Genomic DNA, 14,863 nt, shown 5'->3' with positions numbered 1-14,863 from the left:
GGCTGTATGATGACTCCCAAAATTTCAGGTTTATTTTATGTGACTTCACCCCCACCTCCAATAAATCCTCCTTTTCTAGTAGGAAACACCTGCAAGTACAAGAAAATCAAGGTGTGCACTTTCCCCACCCACACACCTTCCTCAACCCTTTCCCTCCCTCCCCTTCCCTCTCCCCCTCTCTCTTTCTCTCTCTATATATACACACACATATATACATGTATAAGTATATATACACAATATATATAAACACACATACACATTCTTTTTCTTTCTATCCAATATTCAGAACACACTTTGGAATACTAGAAGTTTTTAAGTTAGGAGGCTCTCATAGGGTATCTGCCTGCAGTTGAAGACAAAGAGTTCATCCCTAACCTCAGATTCCCCTGGAAATCCATCCCAAACAAGGGAAATACGATAAGCAAGGGAATAAAGATTTTTAAAAATCTTTAAATTTTAAAGACCTCTATTAAGAAATGGAGAGGAAATGAGAAAAGCGATCACAAAAAGCAGAGCAGAGGAAGTGGGGGAGGCCAGGTTAAACGGGCTAGGATGCTGAGATTGGGTTCTCCCACCAGCGACTGAGAACCTCAGTTTATACTCGCAGGAAAATGCCACAGCTTGACTCCGCTGGTGGCTGGGAGTGTCTCCCACTGGTATGCAACGTTCAGAGCCGCCTGCATGCCTCCCTACCCTCCCTGACGTAAAGAGGTTTTTCACACTAGCCCCAAATGTGCTCTTCTATCAGACTCTCACTGTTTTTCTGTCTTTGCAAGAGACTACATGCTCCCTCAATTTTAGATAATCCATAATAATAATCTGTCTCAATGTATAATGAGGAATTTGTCTCAAATTGGTTATCATTGGTATATCTACCTACAACAAAAAGTGATACGTTACTCCCGATATATGCTTTTTCATTACATACCAGAACATTCTATGGAAGCTTGGGGAAGAGAATAGGTACTATCAGGATTAGGAAGGATGACTATAAACCTAGATATTAATTTAGGGTCAATGAAATGGTCTTTCTAATACATAAAATAATTTGTGCAAAGCACTTAGCATACTGCCTAGCATACAGATGATGATAGCTCTTTTGTACTGTTCAAAGAAATATTTCTCATACAATCTTTGTATTCTCATAATGCTTTCAACATATCTCTGTTGGCTTTTCTTTCTGCAATTGTCTGCTTATGTGCTATGCCACCAACTAGATGGTAAACTCCCTGAGAGTGAAGAAAAGGAAATCATCATTGTATCCTCAGGGCCGAGAATATGGTAAGCACCATGGCAACTGCCTCATAAATATCTGACAGCCAACTGAAGGAATGAAGGTAGAGTTCTGCAAAGTTCACTACCAATTAAGTAGGATGATAATAAGAGCACCCAACCACTTATCTGAAAAGCTGGATTTTGATTCCATGTCTACCAATGACTTCCTGCAATGTCCTAAGCAATCCACATGGAATTGGAGACAAAGACTTACCTACACATTCCCTAGGGTTGCTATGAGGATCACATTAGATAAATACGAAGAGGAAGGCCAAGGAGTCCATTACAGAGTCACCTCCCCTCCCACAGGTTCAGTTTTCTTAGTTGAAAAAAATAGAAGGCGGTACCAGCTCCAGCACTGTGTGAGTCTCAGGAATCCCTCGACCAACTACACTAAAGAAGTTCTCAGATGAAAGAAAACAAAAAAATTAAATCAAATGAAACACACATTTGCTGGAAGCAAGAATTTTTTTTCTTTTCTCTCAGCTTGTGTTAATTCCTTTGTCCAAATTATTTCATCTGTTCCAAAATTACCTCCCAGTGAGATCCAAGGGCCAATTGTTGAAGGTTCCTGGAGGTCTCCAGACCCCTCATTGCTTCTTCCCAACTGGGATGCACCATCATTGCCTCAGCACCAGCTGTCCCACCCCTGGGAGGCCAGAGATGGCCCCGGCCAAAGAGCGGGAAGCCTCAGGCAGGTGCCACCATGGTTTTCCCATGCCAACGGTTCAACTCTAGCTCAATTTCACCTCCTCATTTGAGCTAAACGTTTTAGTACATTGTCCAATTTCATATTTTAAAACAGCTTTCTGGGGTACATATGAATAACCCAGCTTGACAGAATACAGCAGAGGCCATAATAAATGCTACGTAAGTGTTTATCAAGTGAATGAGGGAAGGAATACAGAGCTAAGTAGAAGACTGAGGCCGGGGGGGGGGGTGCGGGGGCGGGGGGAGGATGCTCAAGTAGGCTAAACTCACACACTAGTAAGAACAAAGCTCTGACACAAACCAGTTTCATCCAACCTCCAAATGCCTTTGTGCTGGCCTAATCTGTAATGTCGGCCATTCTTGGCATTGATTTTAAGATGACGTTTCCATTTATTTATAAAACAGAAATAGACTCACAGGCCAAAAATAAACTTATGGTTACCAAAGGAGACAGCAGTGGAGGGGGTGGGGCGTAGAGGTGGGGAGATAAATTAGAGTCTGGGATTAATAGATACACACTACTATAAATAAAATAGATAAACAACAAGGACCTAATGTATAGCACAGGGAGCTATACTCAATATCTTGTAATAACCTATAATGGAAAAGAATCTGAAAAAGAACACATATATAGACAGATAGATAGATATAGATATAACTGAATCACTTTGCTGTATACTTGAAACTAACACAACAGTGTAAACTTTTTCTCCTTTTTTCTTTTTTTAAATTTTTATTGGAATATAGTTGATTTACAATGTTGTGTTAGTTTCAGGTGTACAGCAAAGCCACTATAAATTAACTATGCTTCCATTTAAAAAAAAGAAACCAAAAAAATAAAATGAAGTTTCTCCCACATAAATATTGGGAAGTAGCTGCTCTCTTCATCCAGTTCCAGAGCTGCAAACTCTGGTCCAGATTCTCAGGTTCTCCTCCTCTGTCTAATGATGGGAGAGGAATCCTGACCTTCTGACAAGCCATTCTGAACATCTCTGCTATATTTTTTCATCTGTCTTTTCTCCTGAGAACTCCCAGCTGAATTCATTGATTTTTAGCTTCCACTTTTAATGACCTCCTATTATTTAGACTATAGAATGTGGCTATAGAATGTGGGTACCACTAAAGTCCACCATCTGCCCCCTTATAGGCAGGCTCTGGTCTTTCCATCATTGGCTCACGTGGAAGAGGGAAGTGAACTGTACCTGAAATGGGGCGCGGAGGATGGACTGAGAGGCCCCATGTCCCATTCTGTCCCTGTTGCTCCAAGCTGTCTTCCTGGCCCTCAGCTTGCTCACCTGTTACTGAGAAGGCCAGGTCTGATGATCTCAAGGTCCCTTCCCGCTCTAAAATTCTATGAAAGTATTTGCTTAAATATATGTTTCATAATGATCCAAATAATCACAGTAACCTTTGAAACTACTAAAAGATAAATTGTACATTAGCTGACCTCTGGTGTCAGTACTGACATCGGTGTTCAGGCTGCTAATTTAATCATCCTACAATGTGGTCCCTAACCATCGACTAAATTAAGTATATCCTGCATTTGTCCTTTCCTCCATTTGTTAAGCTCTAGATTCTTTATCGGTGCCCCAATTTCCATTATGAGACAAGTGAACTCATCCCAGGTTAAGAGGCACCAATAAATTCAACCTTTGATATGTAGAGTTGAAGACCTAAAGGAAAAGGCACCACTTTTAGGTCAACATGAGGGTATCAGGTATCAATGACATATACGCCACAGCTGTTCACTAATTCATCCTGAACACTGTTTCAACATACCATCAAATCTGATTTTGCTTCTTGGGCTCTGTAATAATTAAATCATTCTCCTGCTCTAAAAGCTGGCTCATCTATTTCAAAATCAATCAAGGACAAATCAGAGAGTCCAACAAAGATGGAACCTTTGAATGCATCCGTGGCTTTAATATTGAATACAAAATGATTTTCAAAAAAACTTTTTAAAAAGTATCCTTGATTTGTGAAACTCCTGTTAAGGATGTACATTTTTCTTGAGTATTACACATGAAACTCCCTGGGGAAAATCACTCCTTGTCAAAGTTCACCCTAATGGAAATGTCTTCAAAATATCAAAAGGACTTAAAGAGCTAAAGCGACTTCCTCAATAAATTTTAAAAATTTAACCTAAGTGCTGAGGAGTGTTTAAATATCTGTGAAATTCTTCTCAGACATCTCCTTTCCAGTCATCTTGTTATCATCCTTTACTGACCTCACTGTCTGTTTCAGAATGCAGTGATTAGGAAGCACTTGTGTATTCTCAGAAAAAACATCCTAGGACTTAAAAAGAAAAAATGCAAGCAGCACAGAGTAAGGGATATATTCTTAAAACATCCAAAGTTTTGCATCAATATAACTTAGAAGGAAATTCTTGGTGTTCTTTCAGGATGCGTCTTCGAGGGCCACATGGTCTATTTGCTCCATGTTGCAATCAGTCAATGGCAGCCACTCCTACTAAAAACAGGAGCTTGTCTTGCTCCACCCTTTAGCTTTCACAGCATAGCGCTTGGCATAGAGTAATGCCCAAGAACTACCTGCTGCATGAATAAAACCTTAGCATTCAAGCGTAAAGGCAGGAAAAAGAACCTAAGACATTTCAGATAAAAACTTCTTTATTAAAACAATCAGCAAATCCAAGGAATGAGAACCCTTTCCTGATTTACAGAAGCACTGAGTAAAAGTTCTTATGATGGTCTTCAAAGTATCACGAATTTATACAATCCTCTCAACTTCATGCCTTATGAGAGAGACTTGTATATAAGAGACACTTTCCAAAAGAAGTATGCATGTGTTCTATTTATTCCGGGATGCACACCCACTCATTTACAGACTCAGAAACAAAACTCATTCAGTTTAAGCTCCATGCTAAAATCACAGCTGTGAATCCTTATCTTTACTTCATCAAAATTTGAACCCACCAGTTTTGATGGATGTTTCATTTTGCTCTTAAAAATTAAGTTTTCAGTCACTTCTAAATTGTCATAAAATATTTATTTTAAAAATTACAGAATACATGAAAATGAAAGGGAGTGGTATGTAAAAGATATATTTAAGATGAAAAGTGTTCCTTGAAAATATGAAGTATCAAATCGATGTAAACTGATAAAGTATTAGATAAATAGACCCTTTTTTTGTTTTTTTTTTATAAAATGTAATAAAAGATTTTTCTCGGTGGTCACACTGCTGTAATATTGAAGATGTTTTCCACACTAGAATATAGAAAGGTTCTGTTGTGCAGTGGTGTGTGTGTGCCTGTGTGTGTTCTAAATTAAGCCATGGTTCTGAAGCAACCTTGATGCTACTGATCAATAACAACATGCAACTCAAAGGCATCCCTAGGGTAAAGGAGCCAAAGGAACCTTTCCAACTGTCACAAACAGCTTGTTACAAAGACAGAGAACGGTAGCAAGAACAGATACACTCACATAGGTGTGCACTAGGTTATGAGCAAGACTCAATATTTTATAGACCAAGTGGATAAGTATAACTGGTTTAGAGATACTATTCTCAGCACTGGTGGGACACCATGTAAGGGTACAACTCTCCACTGCAGAGATGTCAGATCTTCATTCATGGCGTTCCGATTGGATTCTCTTTGAACATATGCCCTTTCAAGTGAAATTAATCAATCTCTTTATCACTCTCACTGCATCTGGAGTCATAATCATTACTCAACTGCTGAGAAAGAAATGAAACAACTAATTGCACAGGGAGTAGAGCTTAAGTGTTCAGACCGGGAAAGTTTTTATTAAGTTCTAATTCAAAAAGGAATTTTTCATGACCAGTCATAGCAGACATGCTATGTGCAGGAGACCGCACCACCAAAGCGGCCAGCTAAGTATCCACAAGCATGTTATCGACATGTTAACAATTATAGAACTTATACTTTGTTTAAAGTATTGCACGACTGAATCTTAAATATCTTACAAGACTTTACGTGTAGTATTCTGGGTAGGAATATGAGAATCCTTCTGATTCTCTGAACTTAACATAAATGCTGGTAAGCATCAAACACATGAATATCTAGTTATTGGTAATCCTCAAATTTCCCCACCAGCAATTTTAGGAACCCCGCCTATAACTTTAATATAAACCCAATGAAATGCAACGAACAAGATTCTCACCTACTTGCTACTTTCTGAACTTTTTAAAACCTCCCACCATTTCAGGATACTAAATATAGCTGTGATTCACTGGAAACTATAGGCATGTTCTGAACAAAACCAGTTTATGTTAGCTGAAATACACTGTCCAATTGATTTACCTTATAAAACTGGACATGTGTTCCCAGAAGAAAAGTTACAGTGTCAGAATACAGTTTTAAAATCACATTTAAGAAGGCAATAAACATCTTTGCACCATGTAGTTGAAATGATAAATAGTAGTTACTTGAAGCATATAATAATACACAATGGAGATAAATATTAAAACAAAAACAAGATACTTAACTCTCAAGAGGCTAGAATTATAGAGTACCAGGCATAGACTGCAGGACTGATCTCTAAACAGAGTTTTAGGAAACAGAAAAACAACACATCTTTTCCATTCAAACCAAGTACTCTCAAAAATATAAGCTAAAAGATACTGGCCAAGTTCTCCTATGTCTTAATAGTCTCTTCATTTAACTAAGGGTATTTTTCGTAACATGGTCCATTGGTACTTTAAAGGATGTTTTCTCTATTCATTTGTTTGCAGGAAAAAAGACTCTTGCCGTGATAAGGTGCTAGGAGAGGCCTTCTGGACAAGAGAGGTAGCAGAGATCATTAAAAGGCTCAGTTCCCCCCTATTATACCCTAACACTACAAGCTTCTGTTAGGCAGGAAGTACTGCAAATAAATTTTACTCCTACAATTAATATCCAGGAAGTCCAGGAAATTCTACATAGCTCTCTAGTATCATCAATTTTAAATCAGGGAGTAGCTTAATCATCAAATAATAAGCTTAACAACCAGTCATGGCACATACAAGATCTGTATTAAAAATACTGTATAGCACAGGGAACTCTGCTCAATGTTCTGTAATAACCTAAATGGGAAAAGAATTTGAGAAAGAATAGATACATGTACATGTACAACTGAATCACTTAGCTATACACATGAAACTGACACAACATTGTTAATCAACTATGCTCCAATATAAAATAAAATTCTTTAAAAAAATAAATAAATTGTATTTCTTTGTACTACCAGTGAATAATCTTAAAATGAAATTAAAAGAACAACTTCATTCAACATGAATAAAATGCTTAAGAATAAATTTAACAATAGAAGTATAAGGTTTATCCACTAAAAATTACAAAATATTACTAGGGGAAATAAAAGAAATGGAGAGACATTCCACGTTCATAAACCGAAGACACAATATTGCTAAGATAGCAATTCTTTCTAAACTGAACTATATATTTGGCATAATCCCTATCAAAAGTCCATCAGGCTTTTATGCAGAAGTTGACAAACTGATCCTAAAATGGAAACAGAAATGCAAAAGACTCAAAATAGCAAAAGGAATTTTTAAATGAAACAAAGTTGGAGAACTTCCCAGTTACAAAATGTATTATAAAGTTATCAAGATAAGCTACAGTTAGCAAGACTGTGTAGTAATGGCATGAAGACAGACATTTAGATCAATGGAACAGAACTCAAAGTCCAGAAATAAACCCTTATATTTATGGTCAATTGATTTTCACAAAGATGCCAAGGCAATTCAATGAGGAAAGTATAGTCTTCTCAATAAACAATGCTGATACAATTGGATATCCATATCCAAAACAAAAAAATGAACTTAAACCCTTACCCACACCATACAAAAAAGAATTTCAAAACGTATCACAGACCTAAATGTAACAGTTAAAACTACAAAAATTTAAGAAGACAGAGGAGAAAATTCTTTGATAACCTGAATAGGGCAAAGATTTCTTAGCTATGAGACCAAAAGTACAATCCATAAACGAAAAACATATTGATAAATTGGACTTTAAAATTCAAAACATTTGCACTTCAAAGACACCACTAAAAACTGAAAAGGCAAGTCACAGACTGGAAGAAAATATTTGCAAACCCCATATCCAATAAAGGGCTTGTATCTAGAACATAAAAAGAACTCTTGAAACTCAATAACAAGAAGATAACCAATGCAATTTAAAAATGCAAGACGGACTGGAGTAGACATTTCACCAAAGAAAATATACAAATAGCTAATAAATACATGAAAAGACACCATAATTAGTCATTAATGAAATGCCAATCAAAACTACAATGAGATACTATTTCATACTCACTAAAACAAATTTAATCAAAAACACAGACAAAACACATGTTAGCAAAGAAATATGGCAAAACAGGAATCCTCTTATATTGCTGGTGGGAATATAAAAGCTATGGCCACTTTGGAAAGCAGTTTGCAATTTCTTTAAAAATTAAGCATCTATTTGCTATATAACCCAGCAATTCCACTCCCAAGAAAAATGAAAATGTCCACACCAAGACTTGCACACATATATTCACAGCAGCATTATCCATCGTAGCCAAAAAAATGGAAACAAGCCAAATGTCCATTGACTTGTGAATGGATTTAAAAAATGCTATATCAATACGATAGACTATGATACTATTCAGCAATATAAAGGAATGAAGTATCGATATGCTATAATACAGCATATATCAATGAAATTCAAAAACGTTATCCTAAGGAAAGAAGCCAGTCACAAGAGACAACTTCCTGTAGGATTCCCTTTATATGCAATATCCAGAAAAGGCAAATTCATAGAGAAAGAAACTAGATCAGTGGTTGCCTAGGGCTGGGGGTGGGAATGGGAATTAACTGTAAATAGGTGGTCGTGATGGTTGTATAACTTGGTAAATGTAGTAAAGATAAATAAAATATACACTTTAAATGGGTACATTTGGGTATATAAATTATACTTCCATAAAGTTGTTAAAAAGAATCATTCTTTCATGGTAATAATTACTGTATTATAACAGCACAGAATGCTGTAATGAGAAGCCTCCACTTGGCATAAAACATTTGTTTATCTGGATCATCAACCACCAAAATGATAACCAATTAACATGAAATCTAAGGAAACATAAAAAGTGGTATTTTTTTTTTGGCTCACAAGCCCCTCTGTTGAGAATGGCAACACCATTAGCAGTTCTAAGTTCAAAGTTTCAAACAAGGAAAACCAAAGACCTTTGTGTAATGAAAATTTCACTGAAATTTGAAAGGGCACTGGGCTAGTGTTGGTTCCATCACTTAATATCTATGCTATTCAAACTTGTTTTCTTCCTGACCCTTCCCAAAACATCTCAGGCTATTGTCAGGACCAGGGAAGACAAAAGGAAAGGTATTATAATATAATAATTTTTGACCTTATCATCAAATACCAAGGTGTTGCTCACATCCTTGATTTTTCTCATTCCAAATTTGAAGCTGGAGGAAGTCAATCATATGGACCCATCTAAGTTCAATCGCAGGTTTGGTCAAACGGGCTACACATTCTTGGCTCTTAAGTAAGCTTTGAGACTGCATTCTGCCTGGTAAATTGTATTGGCTAGAACCCCTAGCTCTTGCTTTGAAAACAATAAAAGCATTCTATAAATGGAAATGACAGGGGACAATATTATTGGAGATCCAATATTTGAACCAGCTAAGGTGCATGAGGAAGGCCAATAGAAATAAGCAATAAAATGGAAATTTTAAAAACACTTATTTTAGAAGATAAACTTTAAAGTGAAGTAAAAGGATATCAGATGACCTCTTGAGAGAAATAATATTCTTTATACTTGCATGTCTATATATCTAAACTGTGTTCTACATGTCAGGCGGTGGGAGGGACAGGAAATAATCTCTTACAGTAGCATCCATTAAATAGCAACAAAAAGGTAGCATTAATTGAGTACTTAATATGACTTTGATCATGTAATACTCTGAGTATAGAAAATGTACTTTTGAGTATGTAATACAGAATATGAACTATGCTTTACATAGACTTTCTCATTTATTCCCATTTTAGTGATGAGAAAGCAAAGGCGTAATGTTGAGGTCACACACCTTCGCTTAGCACCCAGACAGTCTGACTTTGGTACCTGTGATCTGAACCACCGCAGCAGCCTACCTAATGTGTGCTGTCAGCATCTCTATTGTTTACAGGTTCTCTACAAATACAGCTAAGTAATTAAGCCTCAAAATGGTAGTCTAAAAAGATTTAAAAGGAAGCCATTCCTTTTCAACATAGTGAGTATACTTAGCAACAAAAATCCTTGAGCAGCTGTATTCAATTAAAAAAAATTATTAACCCTGAGGAAAAATCCACACAAAAAAAACATATCCATATGTTATTCTTACCAGTTTCATTCATGAAGTGCATCCACGAATGAAATTCACCGTTGGGTGATAAAACCACTTCTTTCCACAGGAGCTTATTGTTTTCCTCATTTGGGGGAAAAATGATCAAGGTAAGAGGGTAGTAATATCACAGATTGCCTACAGGAACCACAGTCTGGCTACCATAGTAATTCCAAAGAATAAAAGAAACAAAAGGATGAGATGGTTAATTCATATGCATACATTTGCTATGAAAATAAGCTTTAACAGTACATAGTATTAAAGAGAGTAGTAAATATGAATGGTGTTAAACATACACTTTTGAAATTATTTCTCTAAGTCTCAGATATTACCTGTGGCACTAATGTCTGTAGCACAGATGTCACCTGTGGCTGTAAAGTTGGGGGAACTTTGTTGATATATCAAAATAACTGCATGAATTAAGTAAATCCATAACCAACCCACAAGAAGCTAGGCTTTTTCTCCTTTTTTAGTTCCAATCAACACGGTAATAAGATGATGGCCATGAAGATGTTCATAAAATAAGCTTTTAAGGTTGCTTTATGAATTTGTAATACTGTCTTTTGGTCTTTAATTCATATTTCAATCCCACTTTGATAGGTCTGACTAGTTTTCATCTTTGACTTTCATACTTCTTTGCACAGAATCCTCTGTTTTCTTAGTTAAGAAAAAATGAAACTTATCTTAAATATCAAAATTTCACCATGAAAGAAAAAGTTGAAGGAAGATAATTTCCAGGTGGCCGTAAAGGAATTGTTCCATTGATAATTTGACCTCCAAGGGGAAATCTTCTCCCTATAAATCCCCAATCCAACAGCTCAGTCTGACACGAATCATACAGAGCCAATGAACATTTAGATTAAATTAAAACAAATTTTTAACCTGGGAAAAGTGTGGTTGGCCAGTGAATTTTATAATAAAACACATTTTGGAGTACATGCTCAAAGAGAATAACTGAGTCAATCACCACAAAAATTAACATTCAACATCCTTTCTATTCCAGAATAAATAGCCTAAAACAGAAGTGACAGAAAGGTTAGAAGACTTCCCATTAACTTGGGGGACATGACACTTGTGTGTATTTTCACTCCTTCTTAATGCTCCCTTGAAATGACAGTAAAGGTATTAAAAGATAGATATCAATAAGGGACAAAAATATAGAACTAGAGGTGGAGAATAGACAGCAATGAATTTTGGAACATGGGGAACAGGTAGAGGAGCAGTAAGCAACTTGAAAGTGTAAAGGAAGCTGAAGATTCTGCCTACAGAAGAATATGGTAACAACAACAGAAAAAACTAATTTATACTTACAGAACTCTGAGAAAGTTTGTGTCCTAAAGGCCCTAGAAAAAAGTAATAAGGCTTATGGCTTGAAATGGGGGATAATTAAAAGCCTATAAATGGAATTAATTAGCCGCTCAGATCCCTTCCTCTGTCCCTTCTTCAATATTTGCAGGAAAACAGGCAACAAAATTCAACTCCTCAGGAAGTTTTGTTTTGTTTTTGTTTTTGTTTTGCGGTACGCGGGCCTCTCACTGTTGTGGCCTCTCCCGTTGCGGAGCACAGGCTCCGGACGCACAGGCTCAGTGGCTATGGCTCACGGGCCCAGCCGCTCTGCAGCATGTGCGATCCTCCCGGACCGGGGCACGAACCCATGTCCCCTGCATCAGCAGGCGGACTCCCAGCCACTGCGCCACCAGGGAAGCCCTATTTTTAAACCATGTACTTGGGTACATCTTTTTTATAGCAGCTTAGCCTTCACCTTAAATAATATCCATAATAAGCCCCGGATAAAAGACCTTCAGGTACTGATGGATATAGATTTTTTGAGAAACCCATCCCCCAATAAAAAAAGCCAGTGCACCACTCAGTAGAGCCTGAAAGAGAAGCCCAAACAGCTGAGTCACATACATAGAATGTCAATCAGCTTTTAAGGTCTCACCCTCAATAATCAGAAACACTAAAGAAATAGTCAATGATCAGCAGACATTAGAAGAAAACTCCCCATATCACAGGCCATGATCAAACAAATAAAGGAATAAAAGAGTAACAGATTTAGAGGGAGCATAAATGGTACAGAGAATGAAAAGGAGAAGGTTAAATTATTATTAACATCCTCTCAATGAAAACACACTGCATCTGTAAAACAAGATGCAATTTAAAAAATTATAGGGTGGAGTTAAGATGGCAGACTAGGAGGACACGGAATTCGCATCTCTGCACAACTAGGGCACCTACCAGGCACCGGTGGGGGACCACGTCCACCTAAGAGGGTGGAAGGAACCCCCAGTGACCGGGTAGGACATGGGGTGTGGGGGGAATGAGGGGGGAGGAGAAGTGGAGGCAGGATGGGACCAGCCCCTGAGGGGTGGCTGGGGGCGGGGAAGGGATCCCACTCCCAAAGGGGGAAATTGGGGGGTCACTGGGAGGGCAGAAGATTAAAAGTGAATGTGGCCAGGTTTCCCCTGCCCACTAGGGCTCCGGGGAGCCTGCTGAGATGCCGGGCGTGATCCTCTGCCCACTGAGGCCCACTCCAGCCATTCGGCTCCTGAGGGAATGGAAGTGGGGGGAAAGGGGGAGCCAAAGTAAAGGCCAGACCTACAGGACTGGCAAGCCTGAGGGGCAGCTGGGGGAGGGGAGGAGTTCCTACACCCAGTGGGACCCACCCACTGTTAGGGGTCCAGTGGCAACAGGGGAGACCCTGGGGGAGACAGGCGTTGGGTGGGAGTGGAGGAACAGAAGGGAATGCAGCCAGTGCTTTCCCTATCCACTTAGGCACCGGGGAGGCTGTTGGGCTCCTGGACCTAATCCTCTGCCCTCAGAGCCTCCCTCCTGCCATGCAGAGCCCAAGCACCGCCCCTAAACCCCCACCCAGGGCCCCACCTCTACACTCGGAGGCCCCCTCTGAGACCCCCTCCAACTACGCTGGGCCTAAACCCCACCCACACACCCTCACCCAGGGCCTTACCACCAAACTCCAGAGCCCCACACTCCAGAGGCTCCTCTTTGGACATGATGCTTTTCCCCTGCTGTGCAGGTTCTAAGCAGAGGCCCTGCCCCACGCGTGAACGTCGCCCCGCCTAGACCCCACCCTCAAGGTCTTTTCTGGCTGTGCCTAGGCACCCCCCCATGCTCAAATGTCACCCCCCCAGGCCTAGGCACCACCCCACCCTAAAGCTCGCCCCTGCCTAAGTTCCACCCCAACCCAAACTCCACACCCCATAGCCAAGGCTTTCTTTTTTTTTTTCTTTTTTCAGGATGGGGCTCTGTCTTACCTTGTTGTTGTTGATTCATTTATATTTTTATTTTTTCTAATAAATCTTCTATTTTTCTAATTTTATTTTCTTCTTTCTACTTTGTTATTGTTCTGCTCTTTTTGGCTTGTTCCCCCCTCCCTTTTTTTTTCTTTTTTCAGTTGTGGTTTTGTTTTAAATTGTTGCAGTTTTTTCAATTACATTTTTATTTTTCCTAATATATTTTTTATCTTTCTAATTTTATTTTATTTTTTATTCTTTTTAATTGTACTGCTCCTTTCTTTCTTTTTTTTTTTTTCTGCTGTGCCACACAGCTTGCAGGATCTTGGTTCCCAGCTGGAGGTTGAGCCCAAGCTCCAGTGGTGGGAGCACTGAGTCCAAACCGCTGGACTAAGAGAGAACCTCAGACCTCAGGGAATATTAATCAGAGTGCGGAATCCCAGAGGCATTCATCTCAGCACCAAGACCCAACTATACCCAACGGCCTGCAAACTCCAGTGCTGGATGCCTCAGGCCAAACAACCAGTAAGACAGGAATACAGCCCCACCCATCAAAAAAAAAAAAAAAAGAACAATGAAACGACAAAAAAATATGTTACAGAGGAAGGAGCAAGGTAAAAACCTTCAAGACCAAAATAAATGAAGATGAAAGAGGCAACCTACCTGAAAAAGAATTCAGAGTAATGATAGTAAAGATAATCCAAAATCTCAGAAACAGAATGGAGAAAATACAAGAAAAATTTAACACGGATCGTAAAGAACCAAAGAGCAAACACACAGTGATGAACAACAGAAGAACTGAAATTAAAAACACTCTAGAATGAATCAAGAGCAAAATAACTGAGGCAGAAACATGGATAAGTGAGCTGGAAGATAAAATAGTGGAAATAACTGCCAGGGAGCAGAATAAAGAAAAAAGAATGAAAAGAATTGAGGGCAGTCTCAGAGACATCTGGGACAACATTAAACACAACAACATTCAAATTATAGGGGTCCCAGAAGAAAAAGAGAACAAGAAAGGGTCTGAGAAAATATTTGAAGAGATTATAGTTGAAAACTTCCCTAACATGGGAACGGAAATAGTCAATCTGGTCCAGGAAGTGTGGAGAGTCCCAAACAGGATAAATCCAAGGAGAAACATGCAAAGAAACATATTAATCAAACTATCAAAAATTAAATACAAAGAAAAACTATTAAAAGCAGCAAGGGGAAAGCAACAAATAACATACAAGGGAATCCCCATAAGGTTAACAGCTGATCTTTCA

General features: G+C 38.5%; 1 protein-coding gene across 1 annotated transcript in view; it reads right to left on the bottom strand.

Annotated features, from left to right (window-relative positions):
• Positions 1 to 14,863, bottom strand: part of THSD7B (thrombospondin type 1 domain containing 7B) — a 1,185,627-nt gene that overhangs the window by 746,849 nt on the left and 423,915 nt on the right. The gene's annotated exons all lie outside the window — the stretch shown is intronic.

Source organism: Stenella coeruleoalba, assembly GCF_951394435.1.
Source record: "Stenella coeruleoalba genome assembly, chromosome: 6".
NCBI classification, from domain to species: domain Eukaryota; kingdom Metazoa; phylum Chordata; class Mammalia; order Artiodactyla; family Delphinidae; genus Stenella; species Stenella coeruleoalba.
Note: the sequence above shows the minus strand (reverse complement) of the source record. Positions and strands in the feature narration are given on the sequence as shown.